At 34.4% G+C, this 21,380-nt stretch overlaps 1 protein-coding gene and 1 long non-coding RNA gene across 2 annotated transcripts in view; both read right to left on the bottom strand.

The window, feature by feature from the left end:
* Nucleotides 1–21,380, bottom strand: part of LRRIQ3 (leucine rich repeats and IQ motif containing 3) — a 224,187-nt gene that overhangs the window by 132,925 nt on the left and 69,882 nt on the right. The gene's annotated exons all lie outside the window — the stretch shown is intronic.
* LOC309611564 lies at nucleotides 7,075–12,547 on the bottom strand. Its single transcript, XR_014234594.1, has 2 exons — nucleotides 8,753–12,547; nucleotides 7,075–8,412 (listed from the first exon to the last, which is right to left on the bottom strand). It is a non-coding gene; the product is annotated as an uncharacterized lncRNA (long non-coding RNA).

The following is a 21,380-nucleotide window of genomic DNA, read 5'->3' as shown; positions in this document are numbered from 1 at the left end:
AAAATACTGCTTCTCAAGTTCTTAGTTATCCTACTAAATGAAATAGGGAAATTCATATTCCTCAGAAATTATTAAAGCTTCAATTTAGGCATGATCTCCTACTGAAAGTATTCTCTGACTTTCTACAAGCAAAGTTAATCTATGCCCAGTCCACCCCAAGGAAATACTTCATTTTAATGAGACTGACTTTGTTTAATAGACTGTCCTCTGAAATAGATAGTCAAAGCCTATAGGTCACAGATACAAAGCTGGCTGTTAGAGTAGCTTAAATTTAAGTGCCATGTTCCCCGTGTGATTTATTTTGAATTATATATTTTTAAAGGATACTTGCTTCTCAAATGGCCACACACGTTTGCTTAAGAGAGTCAGAACTGTACTAATCTGAATCCACAAGAGGAAGCAGACAAAGGGGATCCTTCTATGATAGCTTGAATCATCAGGGCATGCACCAAGGTCATGCTGCTCTTATTACACCTCTTGAATTCTGCTGATTGATGTGTTGTTCCTTCCCCAAATGCAGAAAGACCCACTTGATGTTTGAATGAGTTTATCCACCTCCCTATGCCATTAGTCAGCTACTGAGTTTAATATGGACAAGGAGATGGCAATAAAGCTTGTTTGTGTATCTATGTAGAAGTCTATTCATTTTGAAAGAAAAAAACATGCAAAATATTCTGATTCTTACATCACTTCGGAAAATGGAAAACTAGTTTCTAACAAGGCTAATAAAAAGTCTGTTTTTTATTCTGAGTTTCCATGGAATAAAAACATCTTGTAAAGTATTAGTACAATTAAAATTATTCTGCATAAACTTGAAATAAAAAGAGAAAATGATTCAGTCTAATTCTGACAACTTAAGTAGAGCCATTTTTCAACTTAGTAAGTTGAACATAAGACCTGACACAATCTATTTTATTGATATTAAATTATTAAAATTGTTTACTGAATCATAAAATGTTCTTGATATTACTAATATTTTAACAATGATGATTTTTGGTTTGCAAATAGTAGAAGAAAGCACATCTGTGTACCAAGATAGCATTAAACTAAGCTAATTTTATAGCTGAAAATTTTAGATAACATTGGCTTGAATATGACCTTGTATTTACAAATTATGATTAATGATACCCACCATATGCAAAGTTAGATATTATTTTAAATTGTCTACATCTGGCAAATTCACCTTACTAAACATTTTTCATAGGAATTTTCACTTAAATTTATCATTTAAAACAGAATTTTCTTTAAAAAGAAATAGTGCTACTACTATCTTCAATATACCTAGTTTTTAAGGTAGAAATTAACTTAATTATATATAAATAATTAGTCATTGTTAAATAAAATCAGTATTCAGAATTACATAATTTACTGTAACAAAATGATAGACTATTATAACTTTTCATCTTGTAATTCCAATATGAGGTCTCAAAAAGCACTCTTTAAATAGTGAAGGTAACTACCATCTGAATAATAGACATAGTACTTAAAAGTTGCATATAATGCTTTTATATTATGAAATCATGTTAAGTACCTTATAAATCCTTATACTTAAAGTAAATATTTTATGTGAATAATTTGAAAAGATATAATCATTTCCTGATTCCTATACATTGCAATATTACTATGTTGAATACTATTTGATAAATTTATCCCTTTACAAACTAGTGAAGTGTTAATAATGTACATAAAAGGAATGCATTAATAGATGTTAATATTCAAATTTGGGATTCAGAATCAATTACGACCCATTTATTCCCTACCCTGTTTGTGGGCCTTCCAGTTAGTAAATCTTGTTTGTTCTCATTTCCCCCAACAAGGTGCCCTGAAGTTTGGTGGACCTAATGGCTACCCAGTCCTGACCTATGGTCTAATTCCCTAGATTATAACCAGCATCTCTTTCTTTCACAGGAAGTGTTATTTGCAACATATTTGGCATGATTCCAGAATATCCATATATCAAATACTTACTAATTAACAATATAGATTTCTAAATTATCAGATCAGAATTTACCTAGAACAAATTTCTGTAGTCCTGTTTAACATGACATACTTCTATGCTTTATATAGATTTTATAGTTCAGGAAAACTAAACTGATATTTTTCTACCAACTTAAAAATTAGGAAAAAATGTTTTGGCTTTCTTGAACACAGGTTCAAGCACACCTCAAATTCAACTCAGAGACCAGTAAAACAACAAAAACCAGCAACAAAATTATCCATCATATAATAAACTTAATTAAATTAGAAGTTTTCTCCTTATCTTCATCATAGCCTTCTATAACAGGGGTCAGAAATTTTCTGTAAAGAACCAGAGAGCAAATATTTTAGGCTTTGCAGTATACATTTGGTTTGTCCCATATTCTTCATTTTTTTCACAACTCTTTAAAAAAGTAAAAAAGCATTCTTCTTGGCTTATAAGCCATATTGGATTTTGCCTACAGGCTGTATTTCGCCAACCCCTGATCTATATCACATTCTGAAACATACATATATGTCCATACATATGTACACACACACATTTTCCTCCCATTTTGCCTTAGAAACTTCTAGGGGAGAATGGAAAACAAGTCATATATACATATTTTAATATAGATACATAAGTACATATACAAACTTACTGTAAATTAAAATTTTTTAAATATACATACATATTTATTTATTTATTTATAACTGTGTTGGGTCTTCGTTGTTGCACAGGGGCTTTCTCTAGTTGTGGTGAGCAGGGGTTACTCTTCATTGTGGTGCACGGGCTTTTCGTTGCAGTGGCTTCTCTTGTTGTGGAGCACGGGCTCTAGGCACATGGGCTTCAATAGTGTGGCTTGCGGGCTCTAGAGCGCAGGCTCAGTAGTTGTGGTGCACGGGCTTAGTTGCTCCACAGCATGTGGAATCTTCCCAGACCAGGGATCGAACCCGTGTCCCCTGCATTGGCAGGCGGATTCTTAACCACTGCACCACCAGGGAAGTCGCTGTAAATTAAACTACAGAAATGTTCTAGAGATCCCATATTAGTCTTGCCTATTATGATAATATAGCTATACAGGTAAAATGAATTTAGTGTACATTTAGTAGAGGTGCACAGCACCTGAAGAGCCTCCCATTCTGGCTTCCTATATTGATATATTGTTACCTTCAATGTATGGATGGCTTAATATAAAAGATAATAAAAGATATTCCCTTTTTCATTTTCCTAAGAGCTAAGACATAGTCATATTATCTAGCTTCAGACAATTTAATGTTTTCTCCCTGGATTTTCACTTTCCAGGGAATTATCCAAAAGCACAAGGACCATGAAAGTGTTGACAGCAGCTGCCACAGAATAACAGGGTGATGAGTAGCTAGTAATTACAGACAAATGGAAGCACTCTGAGTAAATTGTTTCTCTGGTGGAGTCTTGGCTCTGTCTTCTCATTGCTGCTCATTTTTCAAGTCCAGTTGTGTGGCTTCCTGAATATTCTGTGAGCTTCCTGGATAAACCTCCAACAAATTATATCATTGCCTAAGTGATTTAGAGTTACTTCTGTTATTTGCAAGAACTCTAGGTGCTACATAATCTAATATTCCAAATTTTTATGCAGGAAGGATAAAAAAGTAATTGCTTCAATAATTTTATGAAAGAAGTAACAACTCATGAGCTACTCAGCATGATACAACCAGAAAGCCACCATAAACACATTACAACCTCTCTGAGAGTGATGCTACCTATATAAATTTGAAAAGAGTTTTGTGAGATATTATTCTACTACTAAAATATAATGGACTACTTAGTTTTCATCTTTTTAAATTTATAGCAAATATCTAAATGTGTACTTTCTTTTTTTATATACTTTTTAAATGAATCCTCAATTGTCTCTATTATAATATCTATCAAGTAATTATATCTATGTCACGTAACTACTGTGAGGATTGAGTGAGCTAACAAATATAAAAGTAGACTTAAAACCTTAAACATAGATAAAGTATATTTCAGTAAAAATCTATTAACAATAAAGTCATTATAAGTTATTTTTGTAAAGTAATATATAGTTAATGTACCATTATATGACATGTTCCATTATATACAACTATATATGTGAAAATAAGAATTCCATTAGATTATAATCTCCATGAGAACAGTGATTTTTGAGTGTTTTGTTCACTGTTTTATCTTCAGGATCTAGAAAGTGCCTGGCCTATAGTAGGCACTCAATAAATATTTTTAGAATGAGCCAATCAATAAAAATTAATAATTGTATGTCCTACCTAATATCATGCCATGAGACAAATAAGGTACACTAGTATAATTCTATAATTTGTAAATGAAAATTTCATTAAAATATTACTTTCTAAGATCCTAGCAAGTGGTAGCAGAATAATAAAAATGCTTTATTTAGCTCTGATCTGTAAGAGTTAAGAGTCCTGTATCTATAACTTACTAGTTTTATAACCTCACACAAGTTATTTATAGGAATGTTTACAGGATTAAATGAAATAGATTACATAAAATATCTGGCACAAAATGCCAAACCAGAACTTGAACACATGTCTGCTAACTGTAATCCATTGTCAACTTTGGATAATACCAAAAAATTCACTGTAGTTAAGGATATCTGGTTATGCCAAAACAATTTTACATTATTTTCTAATAACTGAAAAAAAGGGTAGGAGGTAGTCTTTATAAGAATCACCTATGACCAATAAAAATTAAAAACCAAATTCGATCTGGCATTTAATCTCTAAAGCTTTCTATGTTTCTCAATGTATAAATAAGGAGAAAATTTTTTTAAAATTCTCTATATAAGAATTTTTCTCCTTTGATATACTCATTTCCTTTTATCAACCATCAAAAATTCTAAAATCACTGATGATTTTAAACCCAGATAATTTGATATTTGATAATAACATAAACTGCTACATAACCATCATAAGTAAAAATAATGTCGTCAGAATGCTAGTCATTTCAAGAGAGCTTTCCAATATCCAACATGATATTCAGAAAATGAAGTAAAAGTATGAGAAATCCTAAAGATTTAATAAAAAATGTATGCATAATTGATACAAAAATAAAATATATGTGATACAGCTTTAACAAAATAAACACTTTACTTTCAAGTGAATTAAAGTAACAAAAATGCCTTTCTCAAGAAAAACTGGGGCAAAATTGGGCAACAGCAATTAACTTCATTTGATTTTTAGTGTTTCAGTAATTTCAGCATTGAAAATATGTGACAATGGCTATAATCACTAGTCAAGGTCTTTTATAAGTGGCAACAATTTATTCCACCTTACAATCTTTAAAAATTAAATAAAATTATCTATAAGAGAGCTACACTTGACATATTTTGCTAATTTTACAGTAGTTATGAGTGAATTAAGCCCCTGCAGATAATTTGTATGCTCAAAAAATATATTTCTAATAAACGTACTTATCAATTAGCAGCTTTTGGTTGTAAGAAACAGAAAACTACAGTTAAGGTGGCTTAAACACAAATGAGAAGTTACTGGCTACCAAAACTGAAAAATCCAGGGGTAAGGCTCCAGGCTTGGTTTGTTTGGAGCTCAGCCCCATTCCTCTGAAGTTTTCTTGGCTCACCCTTCTTCCACGTGTCAATTCTTCCCCAAGCAGGTGTGTCTTACGTTGGAAAAAAAATAAGCACAGTAATAATCCAGGAGAAAGATAATAGATGATACATGATTACCAAAACCAAAAATAAAACAAAAAGCTTGTACCTCACGCTCATTTGGGTCAAACAGAAATTAACTCCCATGAGCAGGGAACTAGTATGGACTGGATAGTGTAAACTTACCAATCCCTGTGGCAAAAGACATAAATTTACTCTAACTGGCTCAGAACAATCTGGTCCCACCTCTACATCTGAGTGTTTGATTTATCCTACTCTTCACAATGGTGAGTCGTGGAGTAGATGTTAGGTATACAACAAGAAGGTCCATTAAAATCTACCTTTTTGGAAATCAATATCAATTTCCTTCTCATACACATACCTACCAAATCAGCAATGTCTAGATGAAGTATATGCACCCCTCCTTCAAAACGAGAGAATCCAAAAACACACCTAACACTGAATCTAGGTCCAAGTTCCGGATCCTTGGTAATTCATGGTCCAACAACTCTGGATTAATACTCAGTTATCCATCCCCAACCCACCTACCCAATATATAAATGTATATAAAAAATCACAATGACTACAGATGAATATAAAGTGGTCACTGGTCCATAACATATATCATATCTTGCCAAACAAGAATAGGTAGGCCTTTTTGCCTGGGCAGTACAGTACATTCCCTGGTCAGTAAAGCTGAAAGCATTCCACTGGGCTTTCATCCAGGCACTCCCTTGAATACTGCCCTCTCCTTGAGATGAGCAATTATAAGGTTGTCTGGAAGATGTTACTGTAGCAGAAGACTGTGTTGTAAGAACTGGAATACTGAATGTGCCAAAGGCCTTGAGAAAATCAACGTTTTTAGAAAAGTTTTAGATTTACCTGGCCACTTAATTCCCCTAAACACTTAGTAAGCTGTTCATATTTTCGCTGCCCACCCCCGAAAACAAACAACTTTCTCAATGTAGAAAAATCTTTCTTCAGCATAAAAACATTATGCTCTGCCCTCCCCGCAGGACTAAGTTTAATGACTTGTATCTTCAACTGGGCTCTGCCTGGGGTTCCGCTAATATTTCTTTAAGGTTTTATCACCAAATCAAAGGCTCTATCTTCCTAGTGAGGCTTACTATTCTTTGAGTCAGGAAGAGACTGCTTTATAGCAGGTACTAATTTCTTCTAGTTTCTTACCTTTCCAAGTCTTAACTTTATCTTGGGGTAAGTACATCATCTTTTCTATTGACAGACTCTCAGATTAACAGACATTTCATCAAACTGAATTACAGATCATGGGCAAAAAAGACCCTTCTTAGCAAAGTCATATTTTCTTCCCGTACTGCTTTCATTTATATACATTTCAAGTTAATTATGTATCTTTCCTAAACTAATCTACTATTAGAGTTAAATATAGAGGAGACAAGCAAAATGCTGATGATACATAGGACCACAGAAGTAATCAAAATATTTCAACATCTGGTACTTTTTCCTACTAATCCTCTCAACTTCATACCTTCTGTTGGCAAAAGTCAATGTATAATATAAATAAAAGTTTAAACAACTATTTCTTAACTACGCAAAAAGAATGACCAACTTGCCAGCTTAGGATAAATAATTTTTCCTCCTCATTCTCTTCCATGCCTCAATTTAGCCAATTTTACAGTTTGAAGTCTATTCCTTATAGTATCGACTTCTTTTTACATATAACAACAAGAAGCTCAAACTGGTATAAATATCAAAGGGTAATATCAGGGGTAGGGTAGGATTCAGGTTTTATTTGGGATTCCAAATCAATTTCTTAAGGACTGTTCAGTCATGGAAACCAATATATACCTTTATTGTTTACACTAGTTGTCTTGGATATTTTTTAATTTCTTCTACTTCTTTTATTAAGATAATCAAACAATCCTAATAAAACAAACTGCCTTGTATCAGAAATTACTCATCTGGGTGTCAAGTGTATGGTCAAATCAGCCCAAATCACACTGTACATAATGGGGAACAGTTAAATATAGAGGAGACAAGTAAAATGCTGATGATACATAGGACCCTTGGTTTTACTTATATAAATTTTTATTCCTTAAATCTTATCAACTATAAAATATTTTACAATAAGTGGTTAACATTGCTGGAATTATCAATAATTGCTTATTTATGTGAGTTTATTTTTAATATTATTAAGAAACATAAATTAGATTTTAAGAATATAGAAAGGATGAGAATGGATGCTTGATAAGAGTCTTTTCATTGTAAGTAGAGTGTAGAGAGGTAAAATATGTGGCAATTATCTTTCTCATAATGCAGAAACCTAGATCAATTTCTTTTTTTTTAATTTTATTTGTTTTTTAAAATTCTTATATTCCTTAGAATCTAAACACAAATTAAAAGCAATAGTTCAAAGAAACAAGAAGTGGATCCGAACCCAGCTTTCAACCTCAGGACATTTACTTCACTCAGATAATCTTGACCTTTGGTATTATTGGTAGGCTTGAGTATTACAAGTAGAGAAGAGCTTAGGGTCTCATCAGGATGGAGATTATAATGAGAAATCTTTACAAAAATCTAGGATCACATGAAATGCACCTCCTGTGCACCAATATCATTATTCTCCTCACTCTACAAATTGCCAGAAGAAGAAAATTATCATCTTGGACCTACCTTGTCCCTGCATGAAAGAAAGAAAAACAATCTTCACTGAAAATTTTTAAAAGCAATCTATTCCTCACATGGGTTTTATTCCAAACTCAGACTACCGGAGTAATCTGTAAAACTGGAGATGATCCTTTTAAGTTTCAGTAGACACTTAAAAGTAATCAAGGGGCTTCCCTGGTGGCGCAGTGGCAGAGCATCTGCCTGCCAATGCTGGGGACACGGGTTCGAGCCCTGGTCTGGGAAGATCCCACATGCCGCGGAGCAACTGGGCCCGTGAGCCACAATTACTGAGCCTGCGCGTCTGGAGCCTGTGCTCCGCAACAAGAGAGGCCGCGATAGTGAGAGGCCCGCGCACCGTGATGAAGAGTGGCCCCCACTTGCCGCAACTAGAGAAAGCCCTTGCACAGAAACGAAGACCCAACACAGCAATAAATAAATAAATAAACCCAAAGGAAAAAAAAAAAGAGTGGTATAATAATATTAAAAAAAAAAAAAAAAGTAATCAAAACATCCTCTATGGGAAACCAATCTTCATAACAGAGTGTCAAAGAATTTAGAAAAAGTTCTAAGGAATATGAGTTCACACTCAAAATCACAAAACGCAGAAGGGAATGACATACGGTAAGTGAAATCTGTAGTAAAAGCAGACAGTAAAATCAAATCTGTAAAGACAGCAACTACTGGAAGTATAAGTTATTGAATGAAATAAGTATGTTTAATATGTTTTACAAAATAAAGGGAGATTAAAAATATGAGGAAAGAGCTATTAAGAAAACAATATGAAAATCTGAAAGAGAACCAAATAATACTTCTACCTATTAAAATTAAAATTTCAATGGCTAGATTAAGTAGCAGATTGATTATACATCACTGAGGAGAAAATTATTCAACTGGAAGATTAATCTAAGGATCCTCCTTATAGGATGTACAATAGAAATAACTATAAAAGAAAGGTTAACAGACGTTGTAAATTTGTATTTGTTGCATGATTTGAGAGTATTCAATTATGTTTTAAAGGGAAAGAGAACAAGCAAGCAGAACAGGCAAAGCTTGTAAGATGCCAAGTATAGATACTGAACAAGCAAATGAGAGATACAGATAAGATTCATAAGATGTCTTAGGTATACATAATAAGTAAGGTAGTAACCTGTAAAACACATTATATAATAGATGAAACATAGGTCTGCGAAGAATACTGATATAAAGGAAGAAATAATGTATGGAAGGACTAAATAACATTTTAAAACATTCATAAGGCATTTATCACATCATCTTCAGATGGACAGCTGTGTCTCCCACCAAATCAATCACCCATCAGTAACCTAATATGACCTCATGCATGCTATGCTCAAAACATGAAAGTAAAATTCATCACTGCTTACTAGGTTATCAGTTACATAGTTTATAGCTAAGGTGAAGGACACTTGCTTGCTCCTACATCTCTCTAAGATGTCAAGAGTGTGTTGGCTCAAATCATTTTCTGGCTGTTGAAGACCCTCACTCATCCTCAACTCTGGTCCTTATAACCTAGCCAGCAGGGAAAGCCTGAGGGAACATAGTGAGAAACAGGACATATGAACATTGCATAATGCAGGATTCAGATAGTGTGGTCATTTCACCCCACTTGTACTCACATCTATTCCATTTTTCTCCCTTTCTTCTTGCTGTATGTTTAAAGTAGATTAAATAAACTAATTCAAGTATCTTAATTTGATCTCTGAGGCTTTTTACTCTGTGACATCTGAAATAGCCTGCCTGGTAACTTACTTGGAGGTTATAATAGCATCTAGGTAATTTTCCACCACTACAGCTGGCAATAAGAATGGGATGCAATTAAAAGGCATTCTAAGTAAATTATAAGAGAAATAAGATCATGTTTCACAAATGAACTTCACAGTCAAAGCAATATTTAAGAGCCCGTAATACAAAAGAACTACTAAAACTTACTCATAATACAGAATAGAGAAGAAACTAAGCTAGAGATTAGAAAATAAATCCAGAACAAAACTCAGTGGAGGCCTGATTACCCTCCCCAACAAGACCTTGGAATCAACAGGAAGAAACCCTAAGCCAAGGGTGTTACCAAATAGCAACATATTAGTCTGTGAACATGACCTCTGCTGTAGTCTACCTGTTAATATACTTAGAGACCACCATTGCAAAGAGGTAATTTCCCACCATAAGAAAAATGAGGAATATAGTAAAAATATTTTGAAGAGATTATCAATAAATAAAATGATGACTGGAAATTATCTAGAATTGATAAAGGAGAAACCAGTCCCTAGATGCACACAGCCCAGCAAATATCAAGTTGTAAAATAAAAATAAATTGATTCTTAGAATTGTCAAAGTAAATATCTTCAGAAAACCAACAGAAATATCTTAGATTTAAAAGTAGTAAGAGAGAAAAGGAAGATAACCTGTAAAGGAACAATTAGCCTAACAATTTTTCAACAGCAACAACGGAAGCCAAAAATAATGAAAATATATTCAATGAGCTAAAGGAAAATATCTATCAGCCTAAAATTAGAATTCCCAAAAAAGTATATACCAAGTTTGATAGAGGAAAAAAATCCCCTTAAACTCTTTTATCTCCATTCTTTTGTTTCATTTGTTTTAGCCTATAATTTTAGAGGCATTATGGCTATACTTTCATCTCTAAAATAAAACACTAAATATCTCAGTTCAGCATGGAATAGAAGAGTTTAACTGATTCTAAAACAGAGATTCAATAAATGCTCCTATTTGCAGCAGCATTTACAAAAGGTTCCTAGAATCTTTAAATCCTAATCATTCCTGGGTTCTGCGGTATGAATCAGCCTTAATCTTTGGCTTCTGATACTTGCAGGACAGGCTATAGCAGAGGTTGGCAAACTTTTCTTTAAAGAGCCAAATACAGACAGTACAAATTTTAGGTTTCTGGGTAGTACAATCTCTATCTCAACTACTCAGCTTTTCCATTGTAGCTTAAAAGCAAATTGATAGACAGTATATAAAAGAATGGGTGTGACGGTGTTCCAGTATAATTTATTTACAAAATCAGGTAGCCACCTTAAAGACCAGAGATTTCTGATCTCTAGCTACAGGTTCCTAAGATCTGCAAAGTCAGTTATACATATCTATCTGCTTCCTAGTTTGCAAAATTTTGTTGCTCTTTCTCTTTGCCCTTCTCTTGCCCTCTGCCTTTCTAAATCCTCATACTATCAGTTTAATGGGATTTAGAGAGTAAGTAGAGGCAAACTGAAATGCCAACACAGTATTATTTTTCAAAGTATGTGTTATTAAAGGAAAACTGCTAGAATTTTGTTTAGGAATGCACTGCACAGACAGATCAATTTAGAAAGAACAGACATCTTTATTACATTGATTCATCCAATATCATAAAAATGATATATTCTTATATTTATTTTCATCTTGTTCTATCAGTAATGTTTGGTAGCTTTCTTTTTAGAGGTAATTCACACCTTTCCTTTCATGTATCCTTAGTATGTGGTTTATGACAGCCATGGAAGTGCGCTGCTCAGATCTCCTTGAAGAGAACCCACTATGAGGAGCACAGCTGACTGACAGCCCCAGCTGCTGCCTCTTTAGATCCATCACTACATTTTTGCCAAGGCTATTCCTAGTCAATGACTGAGGTATTGTACTAGTGCTGGCCCATTTCTGCCTGATGCAGGATTCCTCCAGTGTTCAAGTTTTGTTCAGGGATTCCCCAATGGTCTGGCCTAAATTTCTTCAGAATTGTGTTGCTGAGTCTCTTTCTGCCCAATCCATTGTCTCTCTCCCTTCACAGGTGTCAAATTATCATCAGAGTGTGAAGGTTTTTCCCTGCCTATTCCTACTCCTTCCTCTTTTGTTTGTCAAAGGTATTTCTCCCAATAAATTTCTTGTACACGTAATCTTGTTTTTGTGTCTGCCTCTGGAAGACCAATCAAACAGATGGTGAGGTTTTTATACTACTATAAATGGTAGCTTTTAATTTCATTTTCCAACTGGTGATTGTTACTATATATTTAAATACTATTGGGTTTTGTATTATTATTTTACTAGCTTGCACATTCAAAATCATGACATCTACAAGAAATTACAATTTTCTTACTTTCTAATCTTTTAAGTTCCTTTTTATTTTCCTTACTTTGTTCCACTGATCTATGTTCACCATTGCAATACTAAATAAAAATGCTAACAGTTGACACCCTTGTTTTGTTCCTGGCCTCAGGGGGAATAATTCCAATATTTCACTACTAAGTATTAATAATGTGTTAAAATATACATATTGTTAGATTAAGAAAGTTTCCTTCTAATCCTAGATTGCTAAAAAAAAAAAATATATATATATATGTATATATATATATATATATATATATATATATATATATATATATATACATATATATTTTAACCTTAAATGACTGTTGAATTTTATGATTTTGGTGCAGACTTTGAGAGGACTGTATACAGGTAGACCTCACTTTACAAGGTACTGCATTAATGAAACCCTGCATATACCAGAACTATAACCTCACTTTGCACAACTCTATTATATATTATTTTTCTATTACTGAGTAACAAATTGCACAAACTTTTTGGCTGGTCTGGGTTCTTTCTTATCTGGAAGCTTAGGGGAAAAAATCTGCTTCTAAGCTCATTCAAGTAGTTGGTAGAATCCAGTTTCTTGCGTAGGACTAAAGTCTCCATTTTTTTGCTGGTTATTGGTGAAGGGTCACTCCTAGCTCATAAAGTCACTCTCACGTCATTTAAATGTGGTCTCCTTCACCTTTAAGACAGCAACAGTACATCAAATCCTTCTTGTGCTTCAACTTTCTCTGATATCCTGTTCCACCATCAGCCAGAGAACACTCTTTGTTTTTAAAGAGATCATTTGATTAGGTTAGACCCACTCAGATAATCTATCTTAAGGTCAACTGATTAGTAAGGAACCTTAATGACATCTGCAAAATACCATCTGCTGCATAATATAACATGATTGTGGGAGGAACACCAGGGAACAAAGATCATGTGGGCCATCTTGAAATTCTGCCTATCACAAGTTAGATGAGATCAAATGAGATCAAGTCTCAGCTACTTTGGAACCTTGAAAAATGAGGACACATTCATTCAAAATATACACAAATTTTAGTTAACCTGATACTGGGCAAAGTGAGAAATACTGAGGTGTTTTCCCCCACTCATATTCTGTTATGTGATTCGTTTTCTAATGTTAAACTAATTTTTTATTCTTCGAATAAACCTATGTTGGGTATAGGGTATTAACCACTTTATATGTCACTAGATCTAATTTCCTAATATTTTATTTATAATTTTTACATGTGCATACATAAGACAGGCCTGCAATTTTCTTTCTTGTAAGGTCCTTTTCAGGTTTTGCTTTTAATGTTATGCTGACCTCTCAAAACATGAAAAGTATTCTTATTCACTCTTCGGAAATTTTGGTTAAGATGGTGTTATATGTTCCTTAGACGTGCAGGATAATTCACCAGCAAAGTCATCTAGACCTGAAGTCTCTTTGTGGGAAAGATTTTAATAATGGATTCAATTTCTTTAATGTATGAAGGACTATTCAGCATTTTTATTTCTTCTTCTGTCAGACTGAAAATTGTGTTTCTTGAAAGAATTTGTCCATTCCATACAAACTGTCAAATTATTTGGCATAAAGTTATTCATTGTATTCCCTTTAACTTCTGTGAAGCTGCAGTGATGTTCTTTATCATGGCAATTTGAATTTTTTCCCCTTTCTCTTTGTTATAGCAGTCTTGCTAGAGTTTATCACTTTATTACTCTTTGAAAATAACCAATTCTTGGCTTTATTGATTTTTTTTAACATCTTTATTGGAGTATAATTGTTTTACCGTGGTGTGTTAGTTTCTTCTTTATAACAAAGTGAATCAGCTATAAATATACATATATCCCCATATCCCCTCCCTCTTACGTCTCCCTCCCACCCGCCCTATCCCACCCCTCTAGGTGGTCACAAAGCATCGAGCTGATCTCCCTGTGCTATGCGGCTGCTTCCCACTAGCTATCTATTTTACATTTGGTAGTGTATATATGTCCATTTGGCTTTATTGATTTTTATGCACATTTTCTCATGTTCATTGTATGCTTGTTTTATATTTCATCTATTTCTGACACTATTTTTATTATTCCTTTCCTTTTACTCTTTTTGGGTATAACTTCTGCTACTTTTCTATCTTCATGAGACAGATGCTTAGATCCTCAATATGCCAAACTTCTTCCTTTTTTATATATGCATTTAGATCTATTAGGCAATAATTATAATTCTGTCTTTTGCTTTCAAATATGCTGTGGTGGAAACTGCTAACTACCTTCCAATTCAAATCCTCCCTTCTAGCCTTTGTAACAGAAGCCAAATTTCATACAAGTAGCAAAATGGCCAGATAAAAGATCCTATTTCTTAGTATTCCTTGCTGCCAGTGTGCCCATATTACTAAATTCTGGCCAAGGAACCGTAAGAGGAAATGCTTTATTCCCAATTAGGCTGATTAAAGTTGCTGTTTTAGTGTGGTGATGTGCCCTTTCTGCCATTCAGTACTGCATAAGCCTTCCAGCATGCAACCAGATATAACAATTGGAACTTTGGCAGCCATTCTGAAACACAAGTGAACTTAGGATAGAACACACAAGATAGGAAGATAGAATAAAAAGGACACTTGGGTCCTGATTTTGTGCAGAGTCACACTTGTACAAAGTACACTTTGTACTTCTTGGACTACAGACTCTTCTAATGTAAAAAATAAAACTTTTGCCTAGTTTAAACCATTATTTTAGGAGGTCTCTGTTACACAGAACTGAATCCAATTATGACTAAAACATACAAATATATTGTTTCTTCTTTTTAAAAAAATATTATCAAATTAGATAAAGCTTTCAGTAATTTTAATATAATAGTGATGACTACGGGCCTCTGTATTTTGCTCCTGGTCTGAATAGGATCACATATTATTTTCCTATTTATATACATATCTGATGGAACTATGTTGGACTACAATATGGTGCACTTTCCTCCTCAGATTGCCGTGGGACATTTGGCTTAGCACTGAAAATTCTTGATAATAGTGGATGGACACCAACTCTACAGCATTACCTTTCATACACTGAAGAATCCCTTCTTGTTGTTATGCAACACCTGGCTAAGAACATAGTCATGCTGAATCGTGGCCTTATAAAGCACATGACTATCAAGAAGAAGTATATGATGTCTAAGCAGGCTAAGATCAGCTCTCTAGCACAGCTGAATTCTGCACTAGTTCAAGATTTATCCAAGGCTGTGGCAAAGGTCTAACTTGTGAACTTTGGAATGCTATAATATCTGCAAATAAAATTGGCACCATGTGCCATCCGTACATATAAAAAAAAGATGTTGGATGTTATACATATGTGACCTCTGCTAAAACCCAGTTTATTACAACCCTAGCATGCAGACAATTCCTACTTTAATACTATATGTCAAAAGAAATTTATAACTATACCATTCAATAATAATAGTTAGATATTATTCTTTAAAAAAAGCTGAAACCTGTCTTTCTGAAAGTCCCATCCCTATTCTTGATCCTTTTATCTATTCTATTGTTTGTACATAGCATATATACACTAACAGTATACTACACTAGTATATATTGTACATATACTATTTTATATGCAATATCATATACTATTCAGCTATTTTGAAATATCCTTAAGTAACTCTTTTGATATGTAAATATCCAAGTACTCCTAACCATTCTTTCTTGTAATTGTAGGATATTTGATTTCCGCAACCCTCTTATATTTTTAAGAAATAAATACAGCTAATATATATCATCTAAAATATGTAAGTCACAGAAATTTAGCTTATTAGAAATACCTGGTGAATGATGCTGGTCAACCAGCTTCATGTTTTATAAGGGCTCTCTGAAATAATAATCATGGCAGTCACATAGTTTTTAAATCTACCCATATTCCCATGTAAAAACAGATATAACAACTAGATAGCAAAATTTTTCATTACCTATAACAACATTATGTGAGAAGATATCCCCAGGAAATCCAAAATGCATAGGAATACGGAAAAATCACTGACATCATCAGACCACTGTGATATTAGCAATTATGCAGTAGGAAACAAATAAAAGCAATGCATGTGATGGATAGAAATAAAACAAAAAATCTAAAGACACTCCCTGGAAAGCTTGGAGAGACAATTTAAGAACAGAGCTATTTTTAGTTTTTTAAGGAACCTCCATATTGTTCTCCATAGTTGCTGTACCAATTTACATTCCCACCAACAGTGTACGAGGGTTTCCTTTTCTCCACACCCTCTCCAGCATTTATTGTTTGTAGATTTTTTTGATGATGGCCAAAACCAACTATACTTCAAGAAAAATGTTTTAAAAACAACAGAAGCTAAATCCTAGTGGATTTTTGCATATTCCAATAGTGTGTGAATACAAGGGTTCAGTGGTAAGATCTGAAGGTCCTAGAGTATTCTGGGCCTACAAACCCACAAAACTAACTAGCCAGTGCTTTTCTCTAGGTCAAAGCCCAAAACTGAGAAGAAACTCCTGAAGACAGAATCAAAATTGAGCAGCACAGAAACAATGGAGAAAAACAGAGAGGAATAAAAAAGTCTGCATTAAAAAGGGAGTGCTGGGGACCAGAGAAAGAGAATTCAGAAAGTAAACCATGATACCTTTGGAAACTACACACACACACACACACACACAAAACAAACAAACAAGAACAGAATAAAGAACTTTAGAACCTGTAAAAAAGCTTCTTAAAGCTGATTAAAAACTAATTTCTCATAAAATAGGCAATACAATAGGATCACTATCTAAAGCCATAAAGATTTATTATAGAGTTATTATATAGCAAAAAGACAACAAGAAGCAAAGTAACATCACTACAGACAATAAAAGCAAGCCAGACAGTGAAGCTTGCAAAAAAGATAAACCTATAACCTATTATTTCAAAATAAACTTAAGTCCAGTTCTGCATATTAGGAGCTTAGAAGCTGTGATTCTGTCCTAACAACAACTAAAAAGCTGAATAGATTGAAAAACCAATGACTTTTCTTGGATCTCTAAGACAGAGGAGAACACAGGGCACACTGTTGCCTTCAAGATTTGAGAGACAGGTGAATATAAATCATCACAGATTACCTGAGCAAACACTCATAAGAGGAAACTGCCACCAAAACCAGTGCCAAGGTAGGAAAATCTGAACTGTCATTGACAAATTGCTGGAGGCTCAGTGGACAACACTGAGAGTTTAAAACTCCAGCGGTACTCAGTCATAAGGAGACTAGCACAGTACTATGAGATATACCTCCAGGAGCTCGACCAGATTCCCACAGTAAATATCAGAGAAAAATCTCCTTGGGCTTCCAAAAGTGGGAGGGGAAAATGAAACAATTTGAAATTATCAGAGCACTCTGTTCTTTTTAAACAAGGCCTGCCCTCAGGTGAATGTAATTAACTACAGCTTAACCTGCTGGGGTATTATCAGAGCCTAACTGACCTGGGAGAAGAGAAAACCCATCTGCAACTGGCCCAAGCCTTCCACATGAGAGAAAGGAAATAGAGTTGAACCTTGAACAACATGGGGGTTAGAAGCATCAACCTCTCACACAGTCAAAAATCCACATATAACTTTATAAAGTCAACCCTCCATCTCCACGGTTCCACATCTACAGATTCAACCAATATTAGATCATGTAGTACTGTAGTATGTATTTATTGAAAGAAATATGTGTATAAGTGGACCCATGCAGTTCAAACCCACGTTGTTCAAGGGTCAGCTGTACTAAACTCCAGCTCACTCTAGCAATCCAGTCACACCAAAGGAGGGAGAAACAAAAATGAGAAGCTCTTGTCAGTTTATAGTTCACATGCACAGACTCACTAAACGTCTAAGACTTAATCATAGGAGTATAGAGTGCTACCCCTCCCCACACCTCAGCATCAATAACCAAGACCTATTTTAAAGTTCCTTTTACCTGGTACATAATGTCGAGCTATCAGAAAAAAAAATGACAAGGCATACCAAAAGGGAAAAAAAAGCACAAGTTAAAGAAACTGAACAATGATCAGAAACACATGGCAGGGAAGTTGGAATTATCAGACCAGAGCTTTTAAAACAACTATGAATAATATGCTAAAGGCTCTAATGGATAAACCACACAGCTTACAAGAATAGATGGGCAATGTAAGCAGAGAGAGGAAAAAACTAAGATAGAATCAAAAAGAAATGCTAGAGATCAAAACACTGCAACAGAAATGAATATGTCTACAATGGGCATATTACTAGATTGGATATGGCTAAGGAAAGAACATCAGTAGAATACTTGAAAACAAAAAAGCAAAGAGAACAAAGACAAAAAAAGCAGGATAGGATATGCAAGGGCTGTGGAACTATAAAGGTGCAACATACCTGTGATGGAAATACCAGAAGGAGAAGAGATAAATGAAAAGAAGAAATATTTGAAACTATAATGATGGAGGATTTCTCCAAATTAAAGCCAGACAACAAACCACAGATCCAGGAAGATCAGAGGTTACAAAGCAGGAAAAATGCCAAAAACTTTACATCATTTTCAAACTAAAGCATATCAGAAAGAAGTCAGAGGGAGAAAAATCTTACCTATAGAGTAATAAAGATAAGAAGCATATATGACTTCTCCACAGACATCATGCAAGCAAGAAGAAAATGGGGTGACATGTATAAAGTATTGAGAGAAAAAATCCGCTAACCTACAATTCTATTCCCTATGAAAGTATCTTTCAAAGTGAAAAAGAAATAAAGACAAAAACCTAGGGAATTTTTTTGCCAGTACTGCTGTATAAGAAATGTTAAAAGAAGTTCTTTAGAGAGAAAAAAAAAAAAAGTCATTATCTTGCACTTACAAAGAGTAAGGAGGAGAATCAAAGAAGGAATAAGTGAAGTTAAAATAAAATCTTTATTTTTCTTATACTTAAGAGATAACAGTTTGTACAAAACAATAGCATCAATATATTCAATTATGTATATATATAATATATACACATCTACATACAACATACATACATATATATGCTAATGTATGTATCAGTGAAATAACTGAAGTCAGTGATACAAAGGACAGGAAGGAGGAATTAGGATTGTTTTGTTATTATATGATACTAATACTACCTGTGAAATGGTATAGTGTTTGAAACTGGGCTTGGATTAGCTATATACGTATATCACAATCTCTAGGGCAAACACTAAAAAGGTGGTAACCAATATGCGAAGAAAGGAGAGAAAATGGAATCATATAAAATGCACAATTAAAACCAAAAAAGGAAGAAAAAAGTGGAATGTAAAATAGGAAAACAATGGCAACAAATAAAAAACAGTAATGGATATGACAGATATTAATCAAACTGTATCAATTATCACTATAAAGTTAATAGTCTAAATGCACAAATTTAAAAACAGAGGTTGCAGTGTGTTGCCAAGATGGAGTAGGAAGACCCTAAGCTCACCTCTTCCCACAGGCATACCAAAATTACAACTATTGATAGAGCAATTATCTATAACAACAACCTAAAGACTAGCAGAAAAGATTTTCTACAACTAAAGATATAAAGAAGCAACCATAATGAGATGGGTAGGAGGGGCGGAGCTGTGATATAATCAAGACCCCCAACCCCAGTAGGTAACTGACAAATAGGAAGATAATAACAACTGCAGAGGTTGTCCCCAAGGAGCAAGGGGTCCAAGCTCCACATTGGACTCCCTAGCCCATGGGTCCTTCACTGGAAAGATGATTCCCAGGAATGTCTGGCTTTGAAGGCCAGTGGGGCTTGCATATGGGAGAGCTTGAAGGCTGTAGGAAACAGAGACTCTGCTCTTAAATAGTGTGTACAAAATTTCACATTGCTCTGAGTGCCAGTGCAAATGCAGTAATTTGAAAAGAGCTTGGTCAGACCCACTAACTGACCTTGGAGATCCTCCCAGAGAGGCAGGAGGCAACTGGGATTCCTCATGGGGACAAAGACTCTGGCAGTAGCCATTTTGGGGAGGTCATTCTACCACAAGGACATTAACACTGGCAAAAGCCATTATGAAGTCCTCCCTCTAGCCTATTAGTATGGATGCCAGCCCGAACGGCCAGCACACCTATAGTAGTCAGCCACACCACATTAGAAGGGCCCATGCAACCCACATAGGGGACATCCCCTAGAGCATATAGCTCAGGTGACCAGAGGAGAGTATGCTGCTGGGCCCCATAGGATATCTCCCAAATAAGGCCACTTCTCCAAGATTGGGAAATGTAATCAACCTAATAAATAGAAATAAACACAGAGAATTAGGCAAAATGAGGAGACAAAAGAATATGTTCCAAACAAAGGAACAAGGCAGAACCTCAGAAAAAGAACTAAACGAAATGGAAATAAGCAATCTACCTTGAGGAGTTCAAGGTAATGATCATAATGATGCTCAACAAACTCGAGAAAAGAATGGATGAACACAGTGAGAATTTTAATGAGGAGTTGGAAAACATAAAGAACCAAAGCTAGCTGGAGAATAAAATAACTAAAAGTAAAAATACACTAGAAGAAATCAACAGTAGATTAGTGACAGAGGAACAGATCAGCAAACTGAAAGACAGAATAGTGGAAATCACACAAGCTAAACAGAAAATAAGGGGAAAAAAAGAAGTTTAAAAAATTAGGATAGTTACGAGAACTCTGGGAAAAATAAAGCATACTAACTTTCACATTATAAGGGTCCCAGAAGGCGAAGAGACAGAGAAAAGGGCAGAGAACTTATATGAAAAAAATAATTGTTGAAAACTTCCCTAACTTGGGAAAGAAAACAGACATCCAGGTCCAGGAAGCACACAGAGTCCCAAATAAGGTGAATCCAAGGAGGTCCACACCAAGACACATTATAGTTAAAATTGCTAAAATTAAAGACAAAGAGACAATCCTAAAAGCAGCAAGAGAAAAGCAACTAGTGAAGTAAAAGGGAACTCCCATTAAACTGTCAGCTGACTTTTCATCAAAAACTTTGCAGGGCAGAAGAGGGTAGCACAATATATTCAAAGTGATAAAAGGAAAACCCCTACAACCAAGAATACTCTACCTGTCA

This window comes from Balaenoptera borealis (assembly GCF_965194805.1).
Source record: "Balaenoptera borealis genome assembly, chromosome: 1".
In the NCBI taxonomy this organism is placed as follows: domain Eukaryota; kingdom Metazoa; phylum Chordata; class Mammalia; order Artiodactyla; family Balaenopteridae; genus Balaenoptera; species Balaenoptera borealis.
The sequence above is the reverse complement of the archived record's forward strand: the minus strand, read 5'-3'. Positions and strand labels throughout refer to the sequence as shown.